Raw genomic sequence first — 22,500 nt, forward strand, 5'->3', positions numbered from 1 at the left:
AACAGAATCCAGCAGAATGTCAGGTTGAAATCAACAACACTAAAAAGCATACATGAGGTGCTTTTAAAACTGGTCAGTATCCAATGATGCAAAATGAAAGGTGAACATAGTCACACTGTCAGCCCGGACTTATAATAAATGTCCAATACACTTTCAAAAACAGTTCCACACAAGCATCAAGTGCTTACACTGCTGGACACTGCACTAACACGTTTGGTTGGGGGTTGTGTTTTAGATTACATTACATGTCATTTTTTTTTTTTTTTTTAAAAGCTTAAAAGCTATTTAAGTAGTTAACAAACACACAAACCATACTTGGTTACATACTTGGTCACTTAGGTTACAATTTTTATTCCAATAATGTTATGGAGGGTTTTAATAGCTGGGGTCCAAAGGACTCAAAGGATAAACTATTTAACTGTGAGGCTAACAGGAGGGCTAAGTGAGACATCGTGAGCTGAGTCTTTGTGTGACCATTGTTTTTCATTCAAGGCTGCTCAATATTCATACTTTGACTAAGTACTTCCACAATCAGTCCTAATGATACTCTTATTTCTAACCAAGCCTTTTTCACCGGCACTATTCCTACTTGATGGAAACGTGCTACAGTCCTACTGCTACACAAAACTGAGAAAGTGTCAGACTTTAATATCTGCCGTCCTACATCCACACCTGTGGAGGCGCTAGCGCACCATTGACGTATTTATCAGCGGCCATGAGAATCCACAGAGGAGGAAGACGGCTGCCTCTGTCTTCTAACAGGTCCTCATTCTGGCTATGACTAGCTGTGTTTTCGCGTAGCAGTGCATTGACTAGATCTCATCTTACTGAAGAAAGATGTCTGGACGAGGAAAGGGAGGAAAGGGGCTCGGTAAAGGAGGCGCAAAGCGTCACCGCAAAGTTCTCCGTGATAACATCCAGGGAATTACCAAGCCCGCCATCCGCCGCCTGGCTCGCCGTGGCGGAGTGAAGCGTATCTCCGGTCTGATCTACGAGGAGACCCGCGGCGTGTTGAAGGTTTTCCTGGAGAACGTGACCCGCGATGCTGTCACCTACACCGAGCACGCCAAGAGGAAGACCGTCACCGCCATGGACGTGGTGTATGCTCTGAAGAGACAGGGCCGCACTCTGTACGGCTTCGGAGGATAAACTGACTTTCCAACAGCTCAACAACACAACGGCTCTTTTAAGAGCCAAACACCGAGTCAATGAGAGCTCACATCCTCTGCTCAACAACAATAAGTCGTTCTTTGAGTAGATGTCTTACAATGTGAAGAATTCAAAGTTATTTCATATCAAAACATCAAATAACATAATTATTAATAGTTGTTTCCTCTTTAATTTCTAAACGTAGAAGTGACCCCAACATCTGCTCCCCGAGCCCCGTACATGTTCGCTCACTGCTCTGTCAAAAGCAGAGATTAAATTTCCCTAACTGCATGAGTGGGCCTTTGTATGTCTGTGCATGTGTTTGGGACTAATACATAAATGCATCTTAATCTTAAAAATTATGTTCACGGCTGTGTATACGAGCTCCAATCCCTGGGGGACGTTGGTCTTTCCAAACAGTTGGAGTGTTTTAACAGGGACAACATTTTAAATAACTTGTGCTGTTGAAGTAGCAATATTAATGATTAGATTTATAGCAGGCCAGGTCTTACCTTGCATACTTTCCAATGTGTATTCTTTGCAGAACTAATAATGTAACAAATATTTTACTGTAAACTCATCTTCATGTAGTATTATGAAATACTAATATCTTTTTGCTGTTCAGTTAATGTTGTAAAACTAGAATGGATAGATGTTTAAATCTGTTAAAAGCTTTCCTGTATTGTACTTTGGTTACTTTACAGAAAGTAATTAATTTATTATACTTCAATGGCAGTGATATTAACTTTGAACTCTGAAGTCAATTCTTTAGTGTATTATATGTATTAACGGTCTATAACGAGAAGGGCAACAAAGGACGTTTGTCTATAGTACAGTGAAGTGGCTCTTAAAAGAGCCGTTGTTATGGTCAGTGGAGCAGCAGCAGTTTAAAGGCCAATGTATGCTACTCCGAGTCCGTTGCGGACTGACGGACGGACGGAGCGGACGGACCCTTTTTGATTTATAGTTCTACGAGCCTTTTTGTTGTGAAAACAATTCACCGCCAGAACAGTAGATGGCGCAACTGAAGTCGAGCTTAGAGAAGCCTACCTCATGAGGTATATAGAAGAAGTCCACGCTGGTTTATTTACGTCCTCCCGGCTCCTCACACACAGTGAACGATGGCAGCTAACAGAAAAAGGATGTTGATGACGCGACAGTTTTTGCTGAATAAAGTGACACCCAGCGGGTCATAATGCTTATGTTATCGCGTCTTAACGCAACGGTTCCCCGGTCTTGTTTCCAAACTGCGTTGCTAATTCAACAGCTGCAACAGCTTGAAGCTACACGGAGGCAGCTAGCTTCCCCCCAGCTTCCACACACAGTCAGCAGGGACACCCGATACTAACTACTACCGTTAGTTAGTATCGATCTAAAGTGTTTGCTTCTAACCTGACGGTGTTTGAGAAACAGTGTCATGAGCCGTGGGATTAAGGTCAGCCGGTTTTTGCGCTGTTCCCACCGCAGTTAGCATGGTGGTTAGCCCGCTAGCCACGTTATGAAAGTTCGTTATAACAGTATGTGACCGTACACACATGCCGTAAGTGCTCTAGCCAGCCACCGTCAGCCGGACAACGCCGCTGGCTTAACACACTTGTCACATTAATCATAGAGTCGTAGTTGTGATTTTGGTTTATTGTGATGTAGGGAATGGAACAGGAAGTTTCCATTCCGAAATGCTGGCGTTAGCGGACCAATCACAGCCAAGGGCTATCCGTGGGCTCTCCGCCATTTCGACGTGTAGTTAGAAAAAGGAGAGCTGCACGAAAAGCTCTCCGAGGAGCCAGCAATGATTGAGAAGGCGGCGACTTCCAGGCAGCTGTCGGTGCCATTTCCGCAGGTCTCGGCTACGCCAGATAACCTCATCGGGGTCGTCACACCGGCACGTCGGCCCCGGCAGGACGCGTGCTGGCCCTGTTTCCCGGGGATCCAGGATTACATGGCCCGATCAGCGGAGGAGCCTGGGAAATTGAAGTCCCCGGTCCTCTCTTACACCCCCTTCACAAGAGTGGCGGGGATTTCCCAGGATGGTTTCCCACCTGTGGCCCCTTTAGAGCCGAGCTTGGCCGCTGTTTTCGGCGTGAAGGTGAATCCGCTCGGGGGTCGGCGCCCTGTACCGCCTTCCCCTATGGGCCAGACGATGACGAGACTGGCGGACCGCTCACACCAGTGCGCCGTCCAGACAGTGGCAGCGGCTAACAATGTAGTGTTACTGTCCCACTGGTTACACTCCATGTCTCTGGAGCTACACCTTCTGGCCGATAGAGCGGAAGATCTGTCCGAGGCCACCCGCATGCTCCAGACCTTGGGTGCGTCCATCGCGGTGGTGGGTTCCTGCATCTCATCATGGCAGACGCTTTTGCATCGAGGTGTCTGGCTGGAGCGCTCCAACCTCCCGGAGGGGCTGAGGAAGGACCTCCTGGAGGCGCCGATTAGTCCGGACGGACTCTTCGGGCCTCGGCTGCAGACGGCGCTCGAAGAGATGCAGAAAACAGCAGATGAGGCCGACAGGTTCCGGAGACACCTGTCTCGAGTCTCGAGTCCACAGGATCCCCGGCGGGACCACCGGGCTCCTTCTTACCAGCGGTCAAGGCGCCCCGCCACAGCCGTGGCGGCAGCGTCTCGCCCCCCTGCTTCGGCTGTTCAGCCCCCACCTCCTCCTCCTCGGGCGGGCCCGCCAGCTGAACGACAGAATCCCTCGGTGGAAGAATCGGCGCCCGGCCTGTACCTGGTCCAACCCACCGGAGGAACCCCCCAGGAAACAGGGGAAGAGATTCTGACATTTAGAAGGGAATATGTGTGATAAGTTCAAGGGGAGTTTTGTAATAAAACAAAAACTTTTCCCCAGAAGAGCAAATCCTTTAAACAGTCTGCCCCTGAGTCCGCTGGCTCTGCTGCCACTGTTTCACACACATTCCCCACACTGTGTGAGCTGTCCGTTGATCCACGGCACAGACTCACGACACTAAGCCGATACATCTCCTCTGTCTCAAAGACAGGGTGTTCCCCCTCACATGTTTCTGCTAACAGTAAGTGTAACCATGAGCCATCGAGCGCCGTCTTAACGCCTCGTATGGACGACACACACACTGTATCTGCACTCAGCGTCTCCCTTCCTCCTCTCTCCGGGAGCGAAGGTTTGATCGCACATAAGAGATGCGTTCAGGAGCCTTGTAAAATAAAAGGAGCGGCCGTTTGACAGCGGAGCGTCATCTCCTTGTCAGCGTCTGACCACAAGTGTGGTTGAGAACCTGTGTGCCCCGGGGGCTTCTGCTCAGCCCTTTCGCTGCGAGCCCCCCATGGGTTGTTCCGGAGAGTCCTCCGATGCGAACAACGGCGGTCAGGGCTCTGGCTTGGCTCGTCACAATGACAGCCACAGAGCACCAAGCAAGTGCACGCCCCCTCTCAGAGCATTACTCAGAGTGGCAGCGCGTGTGTTTGATGGACAAATGGATGGACAGGATTATCAGCCGAGGTTACACTCTGCAGTTTGCTTCCCCTCCCCCGCGGTTCAACGGGATAGTGGAAACAATCCTTTCATCTCAGGAACATTGTCTCGCTCTTCAGTCAGAGCTACAGGAACTTTTGGGGAAAAATGCAATTTCCAAAGTTCCCGAGGGAGAGGAGACACAGGGTTTTTACTCCCGTTATTTCCTGGTTCCAAAGAAGACGGGAGGAGTGAGACCGATCCTCGACCTGTCTCTGTTCAACAAGTCGGAGAGGCGGTTTCACATGCTCACGATCAGACAGGTGTTGGAGTGTGTTCACCAGGGAGACTGGTTCACCTCCATAGATCTGAAGGACGCATATTTCCACGTGTCGATCGTGTCGAAGCACAGGAGATATCTGCGCTTCTCATTCCAGGGGATACAGTATCAGTACAACCGCCTGCCATTCGGTTACTCTCTGGCTCCACGCACTTTCTCCAAGTGTGTGGAAACGGCGCTGGAGCCGTTGCGCAGGACAGGGATGAGAGTGCTATTCTACCTGGACGACCTGCTATTATTAGCTCGCTCCAGGGAAGAAGCAGTTTTAAAGACAAAAACACTGGTGTGTCATCTGTCCAGTCTGGGCTTCACAATCAACTGGAAGAAAAGCTCCGCTCTCCCCGCCCAGTTCGTGACGTATCTGAGGGTGGAGTTAGACTCCGTCAGCATAAGAGCGCGGCTCTCACAGCAGAGAACAGAGGCTTTGACAGCTCTTCTCCGTCGCGTCACGCCCCCCAATGTTGTGACAGCTCTCTCTGTCATGCGCCTGCTGGGCATGATGTCAGCAGGTCACGTGGTAGTGCCCCTGGGTCTGTTACACATGAGACGTCTGCAGAAATGGTTCATTCGTCTGCACGTCGATCCTGTGCGTCAGCGAAAACGCATGGTAGTCGTTCCTCCCTCAGTGAACGCAGATCTTCTTCACTGGAAGAATTCCCGCACACTGTCAGCGGGAGTGCCGCTGGGCAGAGCTGCATCACACATTTCAGTGTTCACAGACGCATCTCTCTCGGGATGGGGGGGAACGTGTCTGTCACAAGTGGTGGGAGGACAGTGGCCAGCTCACATGTCTCTCCACATAACAGGAGTCTGGATCCCACGGTGTGTCCCCTGCCTCAGGTATTGTCATTCCTCCAGCTTTTGATGGATAGGAATTTGGCTTTCAGCACGGTGAAGACATACGCTGCTGCTATTTCTTCCTGTCATGAGGGGTTCGGTGGCAGAACAGTGTTCAGTCATCCTCTGACAAAGCGTTTCCTGAGGGGCGTAAGAAGAAACAGGCCAGTGCCACGTTCTTTGGCCCCTCAGTGGGATTTAGCATTGGTTTTACGTGCTTTGGTGAAAGCTCCTTTTGAACCATTAGAGCAAATTTCATTTAAATTGTTGTCAGTCAAAACAGCTTTGTTGTTGGCTTTGACATCTGCAAAGAGGGTTAGTGATTTGTCTGCTCTCTCTGTGGCACCTTCATGTCTTCGGATCCAAGGAGATGGCAGCTCGGCTATTTTACCCCCTAATCCTGCTTTTACTCCTAAAAGCATCACAAGTTCTTTCCGATCCAGGGTGATCACTTTGGAGGGTTTTTTCCCACCCCCTCACAATTCAGAGGAAGAGGTAACTTCCCATCTTCTCTGTCCTGTGCGCGCGCTGGCCTGTTATGTGGCGCGCACGGCCCCGGTGCGACGTTCTCAGCGTCTGTTTGTGCATTACAGGGAGCATTCTCAAGGGCTCCCTCTGTCGGCACAGCGCCTGTCTCATTGGCTTTGTGAGGCCGTTTCACAGGCTTACCTCTCATCAGGCATGGACCCCCCACAGAGCATCAGAGCTGATTCCACCAGAGGAATTTCTTCCTCGGCGGCTTTGCATGGAGGAATGACGGTAGAGGATATCTGCACTGCAGCTTCCTGGTCTTCTGCCTGTTCCTTCATCCGCTTTTATCTGCGGGATGTCTCCCGTTTCTCCATGACTCACTCTGTACTAAGTGTTTTGTCAGAGTGATGGTTATTGGATGCCTCTGTATGACGTTCTCCCTTCCATCTTTGGAGATGGGGAGAGACGTTTGGTTTCTACTCTGTATTTGTTGGACTGTTTACAGTGCGTAACTTTCGTCTGCCACGTCTTACAGCAGTAGTCTTTTCCTGACCATTCCATATTGGAATATTTTACATTATTCCATCACGACGTCTGGAATGGTTGATGGTTATTAGGTGTGGCCAGATGCGGGTGCCCTCCCTGCCACTGGGGGCGCTGTGCCTGCATGCGCCCTCCCCGTCAAGGGTGGCGCTGTCGGCCTCTATTTAAGGCAGCAGCCCACTCGTACTCGCGTCTCCCTGGCGTGTTGTTTCGTTCCGGGACCTTGGTCGGCACACTTGACTTGTCACATTGCCGGACTGGCATTCAGCGTGGAGTCGCTCCACCAGGGAAGACGAGTGCGATGGCGTGCGCCAGCGGGGTGAGTTACGTTGTCTGCCACCCTTGCTTCTATCATGCCATAGCTGACACTGATTCCACCTTACAGCTAATGCTACAGGACTAAGCGGCGGCAAACAAATCCCCCTCCCTCCGGGTTACGGAGACACTGCCTTGGCCTGACACGGTTGTTGAGGTCCTGCCCCCTCATCGGCGCCCTGCAGCCCCGTGTACACAGAACTGGAACCTGCTGTTCTGGCACCCCTGGAATTCATTCATCTACTGAAACTCTGGTTTATTATTGTTGATTTTAATATCACAGAAACTATTACATGAATTGACCAGCTCCGTGTCCATGTGAACCAACACCCTTGATCTATACTCCACGCTACGCCTTCACGGCACGTGGAGGGGACACGTGCAGGGGGACTTCCATATTTTATAGTTACATTTAACTTAGTTTTATTGTATTTGTATGTGTTATTTTGTTTGTTTGTTCAAAAGTGTTTTAACCCTTGACTTGTTTTAATAATATTTTTGTTGTGGTCAGGTGCTGTGGCCCGGAGGCGGCGACCCAATTCCTGGTGGAGGGAGTTTTCTTCACAACCCTTTTTGTTTGGTGTGCTGTGTCACGGGTGGTTTGTTTTATTAGTCCCTTCCCCTTTTTGTTTGGTTCTCGTCGCCGTGGTAAGTCACAGCCCTGTCCAGTTAGTTACTTATTTTTAACTCAAGTGTTAGGTTTGTTTTGTGTTTCGACGATGTGAATTTGTGTTTATTAAAGTTGATTTATTATTGATTTAAACACGTCTCATGCCCCAAGTGATTCCAACGAACCTGTGCTGTTGCACATATTATCAATAGTTTATTCCTGAGGTGAAACTCCTCAGGTGGCGTTGTGGGCAACCTTTCATTTACCGCTTTGCTACATAGGCAGATGTGTTTATGCTTGTGGTACTGTACAGACCCAGTGAGGCATGGACAACATCGAGCTTCGCCTTTAACCCACTAGCGATAGCCTTAAAGGGCGAAGCCTATACGATATAGAACGTTAGTTACGTATTGTAACTCTAGATTCTATGAGTATAGGCGCAGCCCTTAAGTCTTGGGCCTCACTGGTTTTCCTCTATGGCTGAAGAAAAAGCTATTAGTAGGGAAGCGAGCGGCCGGTCTCACCCCAATTTATGCAGGTGAGACCGGGGCGGGGCCCACCGTTGGTGGGCGTGGACTAAAGTTTTCAGTGCTGCGCATGCGCGCAAGTGATAAACCCACTAGCGATAGCCTTAAAGGGCTGCGCCTATACTCATAGAATCTAGAGTTACAATACGTAACTAACGTTCGACAAAAGGGTCGGCCGTCCCCCGCTGCTCAGCTGGAGGCTTCTATTCTGGTTGGTCAGGCATGAACCGTCCCGCTCAATCCGCGTATATATAGGGGAGTGATCATGCCTTTCACCGCAGTTTCTTTAGACGTGTGTTAGGAAACAATCTACATCCATAATGTCAGGCAGATGCAAAACCGGCGGAAAGGCCAGAGCGAAGGCAAAGACTCGCTCTTCCCGCGCTGGGCTCCAGTTCCCCGTCGGTCGTGTTCACAGACTGCTGCGTAAAGGCAACTACGCACATCGCGTTGGTGCCGGCGCCCCCGTCTACCTGGCGGCTGTGCTGGAGTACCTCACCGCTGAGATCCTGGAGCTGGCTGGAAACGCCGCCCGCGACAACAAGAAGAGCCGTATCATCCCCCGCCACCTGCAGCTGGCCGTCCGCAACGACGAGGAGCTCAACAAGCTCCTGGGCGGAGTGACCATCGCTCAGGGCGGCGTGCTGCCCAACATCCAGGCTGTTCTTCTGCCCAAGAAGACCGAGAAGGCCCCCAAGTCCAAGTAAAGCAAAGTTGCTGGAAACCAACGACACAAAGGCTCTTTTAAGAGCCACACACTCAACTCTAAAGAACAAAACCCCTCATATCACCCATCAATTTAAAGCACACGCACAAGTCATTTTTAGATTATATTAGATTCAACTTTATTGTCTTTGCACAGTAGAAGGGCTTTTTAAATATAACCAGAAGTGCAATAAAGGCAGTAAAAGTGTAGAGTAATGTGCAAATTTAAAAAACTGAAAATGTGAAGTAAAATTTGTAAATACTTAAGATATGTACAGTAAGAAATATATAGGGAATAGTGCAGTATTAAGAGGTATTTTATTATATAAGAACGATGAATATACTATGAGCAAGATCAATATATATGAATATGAATACACTATTGGTGGGATTATACAGTAGTAAAAAAAGTAGCAGTCTAGTGCAAATGTGTAATGGTTGGAGGACGGTGGGCGGCAGTCCAAGCCAGGGTGGAGGAGGGAAGTATAGTCACTGGAGGAGGTGTGTGTGGTGCGGGGCAGCTGCTTTTACTGTGGTGCAGAGTTTAGCAGGGTGACAGCCACAGGGATGAAGCTGTTCCTGGACCTGCTGGTCCGGGAACGGAGGACCCTGTAGCGTCTCCCAGAAGGGAGGAGGGCAAACAGTCTGTGGCTGGGGTGTGAGCTGCCCTTGACGATGCTGCGAGCCCCCGCAGACATCTCTTGCTCTGGACCGACTCAATGGTGGGGAGTGAGGAACCAGTGATGCGCTGGGCAGTTTTCACCACCCTCTGCAGTCCACTAGCATTCAATATGTATTCATTGGTATGGTTTATTCTGTGTCAGATGTTTGTGTCATCTGGTGAGGAAACCATCACTCATCTGGAAGTTTAAATATAAAAGATACACACTTCAAATTTCAGTACGTCTAAGGTTCATGGATCCATGGCATACATCTCTCATGATGGACGGTATGAATGCAAAAACAACACATACTATCTTCCTAATGAAATAGAAACTAGTGTGGGTAGATCAGATTTAATGCAATTTACACCCTCTTTACATTGTCATTATGCAAATCTAGGGTGAGAAGTAAAGATAGCTATTGGTTAAACATCTTACAAACTATCATATGATAGTAATGTAGTCATAAACAATAACTCTGGTACCTTTGCTTAATCTGTAAAATCAGCTTTTAAAAGTTAGGTGCTGTGTGTCCGGTCACATGTGTGATTATAGACGTGTTTCACATGAGACAAGTTTTCATTCAAAACATTGACCAGGTCCTCTGTTGTATTGAAGTGCCCCAGTAAACGTGACAGTGATCCAGCATTCACAACACCAGGACCATTGAAGTGGAGCAGCTAAATGGAGCTCAGCCATCATAATTATTATTGTATACATTTTCTCCTGTGATTCTTCTGGTGTGACAGTGAAGAGGCTGTCCTGAACAACAGTGCATGGAGCTCTGTCACCATCTGAATGCTTTGGATTCCTCAATAAATGTGCTGAGCACTGAAGTTTACTCTTTATCCCCAGAGGAGCAGGACTCTGGATCAGTTCAACCAAGACCTCCACTTGTTTGCTGAGCTTTCGACGACTTCTCAGAGTCTTCTTCAGTGAACTCAAATAGCTTTGGCCTCATCAGGTGAGCTAAGGTTGTAATGTTGGTCTTGAGATAGTTTATTTTAATTATAAGCTGAAACATTTACTTGGTGTTTAAATCATAAATTTGATTGATAAAGCTGAGAAAAACCTCACCTGGAAAAACCCTCTACTCCCTGTTAATAAATTTAACCTCGTAACTTTCCCTCTGTTGGTATTGCAGTGTCTGATGACAGCCACTGATCAAGTTGATGCAGCTACAGAGCTCATTTCTGTGACTCAAACAAGTAGCTGCAATAAAGCAGGAGAAGCTGAGCTACTGGAAAACAAAGCTTCTGACAGAACATGGAGGAGAGTTCTTCTGGTAGTGGACTTTACTCAGGTTCACATCATTCGGAGAGCAGCTCCATCTGTTGGCTGCCTGAGGTTACTACAGCACAGTATGGTTACATGATGTGAGGCCGGAATTGTCATTTTTCTAAGCAGCTGTCACTTTTATATTTAGCAAGGAAAGACACGAGGTAGCTATGATAAATATAACAGCTAAGTCAGACTCTTTAAAAAGTATGGTATATAAAGTAATGACGATATCGCTGAACATCCCTAGGCAACGTCTATGTCGCCAGGATCTGAAACAGACATGGAATTAATGGAAAAAGTATCACCAATAAGGAAAAGACAGGACACAGAGAGGCAAAGGAGGATAAATAAGAAAAGTAAGAGTAAGAATAAAGATTGAAAACAAGAATACTAATAATGCTAACACTAATTTCATTAAATACCAGTGGGCTGAAAAACAAAATACATCAGATATATGGGATGAGTAATTATGACATATGTTTACAAGGAACACAGTGATTTGAAATCCAAATGAGAGAAGTGCAGAACGAATAGATGGGAGATGTGTATACAAACAATGACGATGGGAACATGAGGGGAGCTGCTATATTAAGAAAAGGAGGAGTGAGAGTGATTGTGAAATATGTGTTTTATTATTGTTATTATTTATATTATATATAATATATGTATTAAATAACACTGTTCAAATAAATTCAAAGATCATATCCTTAGATTATTTGATCCTATGATGCTGTCATGTCACATAGATAATTGGGTCCTTTGATACCATAGGTTATTTGATTATTTGACTTACTTATAAAGGAGCAACAGGTAAAATTGACTAATATGAAAGAACAGCACGTAAGATTGACTTACATATAAAAGAGATGATATAACTTATTACCATCAGGGTAATTATAAGAAATATTGGTTTATTATTGTTAATGTTATTATTTATATTATATATATATGTATATATAGGAATTTAGGTCGATATTTTGTGCTTTTTTCTAATACTAGACCCAGACAAGTGTTATATATATATAATTTGTTGAGTACTTGTTTATGTCAAAGAACAAGTTGAACAAATTACCAATTTATTGAACAATCAACCAAACAATCACAATATAAAACAGTATAACATAATACAAACACAATAAATTATTTAATTCTCATAAAATAACTGTCCTTTCAGTGTGTGTGTATATATTCAGTTCCCAGTATAGTGTGTGCTTGAAGATTCACTGGTTCCGTTCTGGTCCGGGTCTTTATGTCTCTAAACTCAGTACTACCTGTCTACCTGACGGGCAGTACTGGGGTCTGATGTCTTCTGGATAAACCATCAGGTTCAATCTGGATCAAACAGTTGGCCACACTGCATCCATGGTCTGGGTTCTGCTCGCCATCTCAGCATTCAGAATTACAGGATTGAGATTCTTCTGATGTTCATAAAAAAACAATCTACACAAAGTGCAGAATAATCAGTGTCTGTTTTCTAATTATATTTCTAATGTTTAAAAAGTATGGTATATGAAGTAATGACGATATTGCTGAACATCATGTTACATGATGCATGTGTGAAGTTGGAGTAGGCTACTCCTTCAGAGTTTAAAGCTATGTTTTATAATATTTGATGTTTTGATATTTACTAACTTCTTAATCTGAACATTGTAAGATGACATCTAATATTGCTCAATCTATCTAGACTCCCTGTAGTAAAGAACTCTGTCTCTACATATTTATGGACAGTGGTGATGAATGATGAGGAAACAGCTCTTTGTGGAAAGACGTGTGTGGCTCTTAAAAGAGCCTTTTACCAGGATGGACATGTTTCACAGTGAGGACAGATCACTTCTTCTTGGCTGCTGTCTTCTTCGCTTTTGGTTTGGTGACCTTCTTCGCGGGGGACTTCTTGGCAGCAGGCGACTTTTTCACCACCTTCTTGGGGCTCTTGGTGGGCTTCTTGGCCGCTGCTGGTTTAGCCACCTTCTTCGGGGACTTTTTAGCGGCTGCTGGCTTCTTGGCTCCCGCCGACTTGGGCTTTTTAGCCACTGCGGGTTTTTTGGCGGCGGGCTTCTTGGCTTTGGGAGCGGCCTTCTTCACTGCCTCTTTCTTGCTCATCTTGAACGAGCCGGTGGCCCCGGCTCCCTTGGTCTGGACCAGGGTCCCGCTGACCACCAGCTTCTTGATGGTGGTGTTGACGCGGGAATTGTTCTTCTCCACATCGTAGCCTCCGGCAGCCAGAGCCTTCTTGAGGGCGGACACGGACGCGCCACTGCGCTCCTTGGACGCGGACACGGCCTTCACGATGAGCTCACTGACGCTGGGGCCGGCGGTCTTCGGTTTCACGACCTTCTTCTTGGCCGCTTTAACCTTGGCGGCGGCTGGTGCTGGAATGGAGCGACTTCTGCCATCTTTCTCTTTGCGTTTAGATCAACGACGAACTAACGGAGTGAGTTACAGGACTGATGAAGAGTCCTGATCGGGAGGCGGTACTTGAACACACCATGAGAACCGTGGAGACTCAATCGAGCCTTGGCTCCCGTGTACAGTGTGAACGCACAGACACTTGTGTTTTCTCTTTACTGATAAACGAGTAAAAACTCAGTGGGTGAGCGGTGCTGGAGGCTGACAGTGAGGAAGCAGGTAGCGGACTTATTTGTCTTCATGTTGAAGTCATGAAGAGCTCTGATGCTCTCTGCATTTGGTCGGTGGAGCCTCCGAACACGACCCGTTCACCGCGGTGAGCAGCGCTGCTCAGCGGCTTTTCCCACTAGTTTCTCTCCTAAAATAAGTTCAAAAGCACCACAGCTCCACCAAAACCCGTTTCCTAGCTGCTCCACATGTTTGTTCAGAGACACCGAGTGAAAACAAGCACCTGCTGAGGATCTGTTTTTAATAAAATCAAGTAATTGTGTAGGCAGGAAACACACCGCTGATGGCCGAGGCTCCTGATGAAGTTGAGCCAGACTTCCTATCAGAGCCGTGAACGTTTCATGTTGAGGATGCTGGAGAGTCAGTAGCGATACAGTTCATATCCATGTTGAATTTGTCAATATTAACCTCAAGCAATGATTAAATTAATATTGTGGTACATTTCTCTAATTTAATACCACAAGTCAACAGGCTACATCATTTATTTTCTAGAAAATGTTTAAGCTTTACTGGAATTTGAAATTTCTGTACTTAGTAAATACCAACTTTTGCTCATCATAGTAACACTGGGATACATGTTTCTGTATATTATGATCATTATTATTTGTGTAAAATAATCATTTAAACATGACAAACGTTTCTGAAAAAACGATTTGACCCGTGGGTGAGAAATCTCTGTTAACCTGTCAATATGTTACCTATTGATCAATAGATCACGAATATACACACGTGTCCAGTATGTGAAAGTGTTTGTGTAAATTGTAGCATGTAAACATCCAAGCTAATGGCATAACAAAAACAACATTGTAGTTGTTGATCTTATAGTTTTTAACTCATGAATCAAAGGTACGAAAGCAAAGTCAAATTTGAGAGATTGTCACTCTGCCCAGAAATTTGTTGAGCTTGTTAAGACTGAAATCTGTATAATGCATGTGTGCGTGTCTGTGGAGATGGCAATGAAAGTCAACTTTAAACAAAAAGCAATTTGTTAGACGGGGGTAAGGGATGGGGGCAGTTTGGGAAGAATATGTGGGAAATATGTAGCCCTCACATGATGACTTTTAGTAACCTTTGCTGCTTGGTGTTACAGTTTTTCTCCATTGCTTTGGCTCATTTCACGAAACAGAAATGACATTCTCAAAACAACACGTGCAAACCTCCAAACCACTGGGCACTTGTTCACAACAGATTGGAATATCTCATTCCTTTAATCAAATTGCAATTGTATTAGCACATCCTTGCAATGACAAGTACAATTTCCAACAGCTTGCACAAATTTCAAATGATTTAGCACACCGTTGCAAACGGTTAGGTACAATTGCCTTCAGTTAGCCCAATTACCAATTGAATATTTATTGCTGGTCAAAACTGACTGTCGCTTCTCAGTCAAGTTGTTGTTCTCTGCAGAACATGTTGGCATAATTTCATTGTGTACATCAACACCTGCACAACAACATTACCATCTACCATCATAGTATCAGTACTTACCATCATCTGCCACTGCACCTTATCTACCCATTTATCTTGTGTTTCTGTTTTTATTGTTTCTACTGCAATATTTTTCATTTCATTTTATTTTATTTTATTTTATTTTATTCAAATGTACCAGCTGCTATGACGACTTAATTTCCCTTCGGGGATTAATAAAGTAATCTATCTATCTATCTATCTATCTAGTTCACTCCACTGTCAAAATCGTACAGATGTGACAGATGTAGAAATGTGACAGATGTAGAAATGTGACTCAGGATTTAGTTTTTGGGTCTTTATTCACCTACAGAAACTGCAGACACCTGCAGACATCAACACAGGTTTGCTTTTAAAACCTCCTTTTTCTCCATACAAAAGTCCTCAGTGATGAAAAACTAAACTGCACAATAACACATTATTGGTGAAACAGTTATTAGATCAAAAAAAGAAAAAAACATACCTCCAGACATCAACATAGGTTTGCTGTTAAAACCTCCTTTTTCTCCATACAAAATTCTACAAAACAGAACAAATTGACACCAAAGGCTGCCGTAATCCGCGGAGCGAAAACAAAATGGCGGCCGCATTATGTAAATAACATCTCCCTGGATTTCAAACCACAACATTGCCAAAACATATAAACATTCAAAACAACAGCACACTGTACTCATACACGCAACATACAATCCACAACGGTCATCCCTTCAAGGAAAACTACAAAACAGCACAGAGCTTTTACACAGGTGACTCACCCTCAGTGATGAAAAACTAAACTGAGGGAGGGAAGGGCTAACAAACTTTCGGGGAAGTAACAAACTTTCGGGGAGCACAAAAGGTGGAACACCCCAACATCACCTCCACAAGTAGCACTATCAAAATAAAATAATAACTTAATAAAATTCACAAATACAAATTATAAGTAAAATAAATACAGTGCATTCTTAACTCTGTTACACAGAAACATAATACCATGAAAAACATCATGGTATATACTGTAATAAGGATATCTTTGATCATCGGCTTAATTTTCAGGTGCAACTAGAACTTTAGTAATCAAGGTTGAGTTTCACACATCTGATCACCAATCACACAGTAAGTTTACAGTGTTTCTCAATTGCTTTGGCTCATTTCACGAAACAGAAATGACTGCCTGGGAATACCAGGTTCTGTAAGCTTTTTTCCACTTTTACCTGATTTATTTACATGTATAAATAAGGTTCAGAGGGTGGTCTCATTCGCTTACGGCCACACCAACCTGAATACGCCCGATCTCGTCTGATCTCGGAAGCTAAGCAGGGTCGGGCCTGGTTAGTACTTGGATGGTAGACTGCCTGGGAATACCAGGTGCTGTAAGCTTTTTTCCACTTTTACCTGACGTATTTACATGTATAAATAAGGTTCAGAGGGTTGACTCAATCGCTTACGGCCACACCAACCTGAATACACCCGATCTCGTCTGATCTCGGAAGCTAAGCAGGGCCGGGCCTGGTTAGTACTTGGATGGGAGACTGCCTGGGAATACCAGGTGCTGTAAGCTTTTTTCCACTTTTACCTGACGTATTAACATGTATAAATAAGGTTCAAAGGGTGATCTCATTCGCTTACGGCCACACCAACCTGAATACGCCCAATCTCGTCTGATCTCGGAAGCTAAGCAGGCTCGGTCCTGGTTAGTACTTGGATGGGAGACTGCCTGGGAATACCAGGTGCTGTAAGCTTTTTTCCACTTTTACCTGACTTATTTACATGTATAAATAAGGTTCAGAGGGTGCACTCATTCGCTTACGGCCACACCAACCTGAATACGCTTGATCTCGTCTGATCTCGGAAGCTAAGCACGGTCGGGCCTGGTTAGTACTTGGATGGGAGACTGCCTGGGAATACCAGGTGCTGTAAGCTTTATTCCACTTTTACCTGACGTATTTACATGTATAAATAAGGTTTAAAGGGTGAACTCATTCGCTTACGGCCACACCAACCTGAATACGCCCGATCTCGTCAGATTGAGTTCAGGTGTGCAACCAGGAAGTGAAGGGAGCAGGAAAACGTGTGTGTGCAGATCAGGCTGATATAGAAGCCTGGGGATTTCTTTTCTTCTGATTGATTTATATATGATTTTGACGAAATCTTAATTTAATTATAGTTGAAACCCTCCCCACAGCTTTTTTGCTGTTTGGGGAGGCCTTTTGTTTAACTAATGGACCACATGGCAGCAGACAAAGGACCGGAGCAGACAATGCCTAGCAGTGGAGTTGGAGCACTGGAGGGAGAAGGAAGGCATGGGATTGAGAAGCAGACAGAAACGGGAGGAGGACGTCAGAAAGAGTACGCGAAAGAGCTGACCGTGGACGTTGAGGTGGAGGGAACGGCAGTGATTTCCATGATGGATATTCTGCTGGAAGTTAAAGTGCAATGTGGAGTGGTGAGCGGGTGCCGTGTGAGAGGGAGAAACAACTTCGAAATTACCATGAAGGATGAGATGGGAAAGCGCAAACTGCTGGATGGCGTGCGCGTAAAAGGAGCCTTAGTGCACGCCAGAGAGATTGTGAACAGCGACATGGTGGTTTCTTTCATTGACTTGCCGGTGTATATGGAAGATGCCACAATACTGGGAAGGCTGGAGGAGTGGGGAGTACGGCCAATATCGGCTATCAAACGGCGCAAATGGCCGGGGACGGAGATTGTGGACGGGACAAGATATTTAAAAGTCCGCTTCAATGAGCAGGTACGATCACTCCCGTACTCGACCAAGTTAGAGACACTCAGAGGAGCGGAGTACTTTAGGGTAATACACGACCGACAGGTGCGGGTGTGCCGACTCTGCATCAAGCCAGGACACATCTTCAGGGAGTGCCCTGATTTCAAGTGCTTCAGGTGCCAGAAGACTGGGCATTATGCGCGGGAGTGTGAGGAACAAAACGCAGCGGCGAGAGAGGAGGAAGAGGAGAGAGGAGAACAGATGGAGGAGAAAGACGGAGAGAGCGATGACGGAAGGGGAGCTGAAGAGAAGGCGGAAGGTGGGAACGAGGAAGCTGAAAGAGAACGGGAAGGGCGGTATAGATCTGACAGCGGCGACAGTGTTGAGAAAGACGGTGACGAACAGATGATGGAGCAGGGGGGAAAAGCGGAGGACGATGATGCGGCAGAGGCTACAGACGATGAACGAGGGAGAGCAGAACAACAGGTGGAAAAAATGGACGAGGAGCAAAGAAAGGAGGGCAGAGGACAAAAGAGAGGGAAGAAGAAAAAAGAACAGGGACTGACCGCCAAAAGGAAAGCAGAGGAGGAGAAGACACGGGGAGAGAATAAAGGACAGCGGTCTGGCATGTGAGTCTTGCTTTAGTTTGTGGTTTAAATATTTTCTTTCTTTTAGCTCTCATGACCACAGTAACTTCTGTTAATGTGAACGGTTTAAGGGACAGAGGCAAACTGAGGTCACTTTTAAATATATATAGAAGTGACATCCTATGCATACAGGAGACAAATTGGGATGACGTAAAAGTTATGGAGGTGAGGGAGGTGTGGGGGGGGGGGATTTATTATAATAACGGGGCTAAGAATGCAAGAGGGGTGGCTATAATGATTAAAAAACATAGGGTAGATGAGATAAAAGATATATATAAAGATAGGACAGGGAGGATAATAGTAATAGAGTTTAAGTATCAAAATGTGTTGTTTAGACTAATTAATATATATGTTCCGAATATAGAAATAGATAAAAGAATTATAATAGAGGATCTGAAAGGGCTAGTGATTGGAAGATGTATAATAGTTGGGGACTTTAATACTAAATGTAGCAGGCTAGATATAGGGCAAGGTGTAGTGTTCAGATGGGAAAAATCGAGGGAGAACTTGTTGGACATGATGAAGGACAAGAATTTAGTAGATGTGTGGAGATATGAGAATCCAGAGAGGAGGGAATTCACCAGGAGACAAATGAGGGATGGTGTATTGAAACAAAGCAGGATAGATTTGGTTTTAACACAGGGAGAGAATATAAAACATATAGACAGAATAAGACATGAAATAAATGCACTGAGTGACCACGACGGGGTGAGATTCAGAATTAAAGTAGGGAGAGAGGAGATAGGGGGAGGGATGTGGATTTTGAATGCAGGTTATATTGAAGAGGGCGAATATAAACAACAGATTAGGGAGTTATTAGATATGGAGAATGAGAAAATTAAAGAATACGTTGCCAATAGGGCAGATACTCAGATTGGGGAGATATGGGAGACGGTGAAGAATAAGATTAAATCAATAAGCATTTGGTACAGTAAGAAAAGAAAAGTGAAAATGATGAAGAAAGAGAAGGAGTTGAGGGAAAGACTGAGGGGAGAGCTGAGTAAAGCGGAGAATGATGAAGGTTACAGCATGGAGAATTATATAGAGGCAAAGATGGAACTTCAGGGATAAGAGGCAGAGAAATGTAGAGGAGCAATTTTACGGAGCAAGGCAAAATATGCGCTGGAGGGAGAAAGGTGCACAGCGTATTTTCTGGGACTAGAAAAAAGCAAACAAAGCAGGACATATATACACGAAATCAGGAATAAGGAGGGGGAGGTAGTAGCGGACTATGTGGCCATACTGGAGAGGGTGCAAGAGTTTTATGGGGAGTTATATCAGAGAGGTGGATTAGAGGAGGACAGTATAGTGGAGGTACTGGATAGTGTAGAAAGCAAGCTGAGTGTGGATGATAGTGAATGGTGTGACAGAGATATAAATAGGAGTGAGGTGATGGAGGCGATAGAGGGCCTGAAGAGCGGGTAGAGTCCTGGGAGTGATGGGATAGGGATTGAATTTTATAAAGTATATAAGGAGCAGATGGCATCTATTTTAGTAGAGGTATTCAGGGAGACTGAGAAAACAGGGATAGTGCAGGGTAAGATGATAGAAGGTGTGATTACCTTAGTGTTTAAGAAGAAAGGAAGTAAACTAGACTTGCAGAATTATAGGCCTATAAGTCTGCTTAATGTAGATTACTAAATTTTGACCAAGGTGTTGGCTAACAGAATAAAACGAGTGATAGGGGATATAATTAAAACATCTCAAAGTTATAGTATACCAGGTAGGGATATAGCTGACACAATAGCGACAGTTAGGGATACAATAGAATTCATGAAGAGAGACGGGGCGGGGGAATAGCGTTAGCTATAGACTGGAATAAAGCGTTTGATAGGGTGGAGCATGAGTTTTTATTTAGATCACTGGTGAGATTTGGATTTGGAGAGAGATTAGTGGGGTGGGTGAGGAGGTTGTACGAGGGTGCAAGGAGCTGTGTCAAAGTAAATGGAGTGCTGACTGACAGATTTTGTCTAGGGAGATCGATAAGGCAGGGATGTCCACTATCGGCATTGCTCTATGCCATTGTGGCTGAGCCCCTGGCCTTACTAATTAAAAAGGACGCAAGAGTTCGGGGAATACAACTACCATCTGGGAGCGTGCATACAATAAATCAATATGCAGACGACACAACAGTAACAGTGAGGGATGGGAACTGTGTGAAAAGGGTGCTAGAATTGGCAGAGATATATGGGAGAGCTTCGGGCGCTAGAATAAATAAAGAAAAATCAGAAATAATGTATATAGGCAACGTAGAGAGAGAGGAAGTAGGTTTAAGGGTGGAGGATAGGTATATTAAAGTGTTGGGCATATATTTAGGTGTTGAAACTACAGAGGCAACTGAGGCAACATGGACAGGAGTCATCAACAAAATAAAAACTGTATGTGGGAGGTGGAAGGCAAGGAAGCTCAGGTTAAAGGGAAAGGTGACAGTGGTTAATAGTTTGCTACTATCAGGCTGTGTGTATGTGTTGTCTGTATTAGAAATGCCAATGTGGGTTAAAAATGACCTTAACAAAATTGTGTGTGATTTTATATGGGAGGGGAAGGGGGTTAAGATTGCACAGGGGACACTCGTGGGAAAGAGGTGTGAAGGAGGGCTGAATTTATTGGATATAGAAACAAAAAAGACAGCAGTAAGGATTAAAACGGTGAAGAAATATATTGTGGGAAGATATAAATATGGGTGGAAGGATTTCATGGAGAAATATATGAATGATGTGGGTGGCATAGGACAGTATGTGTGGTACATGGGCCTAAAGCAGTCAATGACGACAACTATACCAGAATTTTATAGAGAGGTCTTTGAAGCCTGGAGGAAATTCTTACCTAAGATGCAATATGAATGTGAGAGGATACAACCGTTGGTAAAACTGCCCCTGTTTCTAAACGAAAAAATTAAACACAATGGCAAAACATTGTATGAGCCCAAATTCATAGAAGGAGGGATTAGACAAATAAAGGACATCATTTATGAGGTCATCCCAGGATTCTTAAGAAATAATTGCATATATGATCAGGTATGTGAGCTCGAGGGGATGGAAAATAGAGAGAAAATAAATAAAATATATGAAAAGATTAAAACAAGTATACCCTTAGAGTGGGCCAAGATCATCAAAAGTGAATGTGTGGTGAAGGGAGAGACAAGCATGCCTGAGCTATATGTGATGGAGAATGAGAAAAAGATTAAAATGGGAGATATGAGTGTGAAGAAAGTATACAGATGGTTGATAGGGGATGTGATGAAGGAGCCGGCAGCTGAGAAAGTGTGGAGCAGGGTGTTTGTGGGTATGAATGTAAAGAAAATATGGTCAAATATGGGGATAAGGTATAATAGTATAGAGTGTGAGAACAACGATTTCTTAATTAGACACAATAGGATTTATACAAACGTGGTGCTAAATAAGATTAATAATGATGTAAATGCGATGTGTGATGTTTGCAAAAGTGGTCATGAGAGTTTTTTACATTCTTTTTTGGACTGTGGGGAGTTAGTTGATTTCTTTGAGTTTTTAAAAGCACTTTTGAAAGAAAACTGGGCTGCTGAGCTGGACTTGGAGGGAGGGTGGAGGACAATGTTTTTGTTTGGTACGTTTGAAAAAAGAAAAGACGTTAATTTTTGTCTAATGAATTTTGTTTTGAGCCATGCCAGACTTGCGGTCGTCTGCAGGAGAAACTACGCACACTTTGAGGGGCGGAAAGTGAAAATAAAAAGTTTGTTTAAATCAATCATGAAAAGAGATGTTAACTTGATGTATAAGTATGGAGGGGAGAAGGCGGAAAGTTTCTTTGTGAGTGGGAGTAAATTAATTTCTGAAGGGGAGGGAGGGGAGATATTGTTTAACTGGTGAAAAGACTGGGGCATGCAGATTGAGCTGTATTCTTTAATTTGACTTAACATTTGTCCTGTAAGCATTAGAATTGAGTGAGTTTTTGTGTAGGATGGACAAGAGAAGGGGATTAAGTTGGGTTTGTAAAAGGTTTTTTTTCTCAGAGATGATTTATGTAAATAATACCGTGTGTTATAGCTTGCTGTAAATGTGTGAACTGGAAAATAATAAAAAAGATTAAAAAAAAAAAAGAATACGCCCGATCTCGTCTGATCTCGGAAGCTAAGCAGGGTCGGGCCTGGTTAGTACTTGGATGGGAGACTGCCTGGGAATACCAGGTTCTGTAAGCTTTTTTCC

At 44.8% G+C, this 22,500-nt stretch overlaps 4 non-coding genes across 4 annotated transcripts; all 4 read left to right on the forward strand.

Moving 5' to 3' along the window:
* The first annotated feature begins 16,208 nt into the window (after positions 1–16,208).
* On the forward strand, positions 16,209–16,327 carry LOC133945519 (5S ribosomal RNA). Its single transcript, XR_009917255.1, has one exon. It is a non-coding gene; the product is annotated as a 5S ribosomal RNA (ribosomal RNA).
* A 62-nt stretch (positions 16,328–16,389) lies between these two features.
* On the forward strand, positions 16,390–16,508 carry LOC133944711 (5S ribosomal RNA). Its single transcript, XR_009916488.1, has one exon. It is a non-coding gene; the product is annotated as a 5S ribosomal RNA (ribosomal RNA).
* Positions 16,509–16,570: 62 nt separating this feature from the next.
* Positions 16,571–16,689, forward strand: LOC133935893 (5S ribosomal RNA). Its single transcript, XR_009914017.1, has one exon. It is a non-coding gene; the product is annotated as a 5S ribosomal RNA (ribosomal RNA).
* Positions 16,690–16,751: 62 nt separating this feature from the next.
* On the forward strand, positions 16,752–16,870 carry LOC133935917 (5S ribosomal RNA). Its single transcript, XR_009914039.1, has one exon. It is a non-coding gene; the product is annotated as a 5S ribosomal RNA (ribosomal RNA).
* The last annotated feature ends 5,630 nt before the right edge of the window (positions 16,871–22,500 follow it).

Source organism: Platichthys flesus, chromosome 22 (assembly GCF_949316205.1).
Source record: "Platichthys flesus chromosome 22, fPlaFle2.1, whole genome shotgun sequence".
Classification (NCBI taxonomy): Eukaryota; Metazoa; Chordata; class Actinopteri; order Pleuronectiformes; family Pleuronectidae; genus Platichthys; species Platichthys flesus.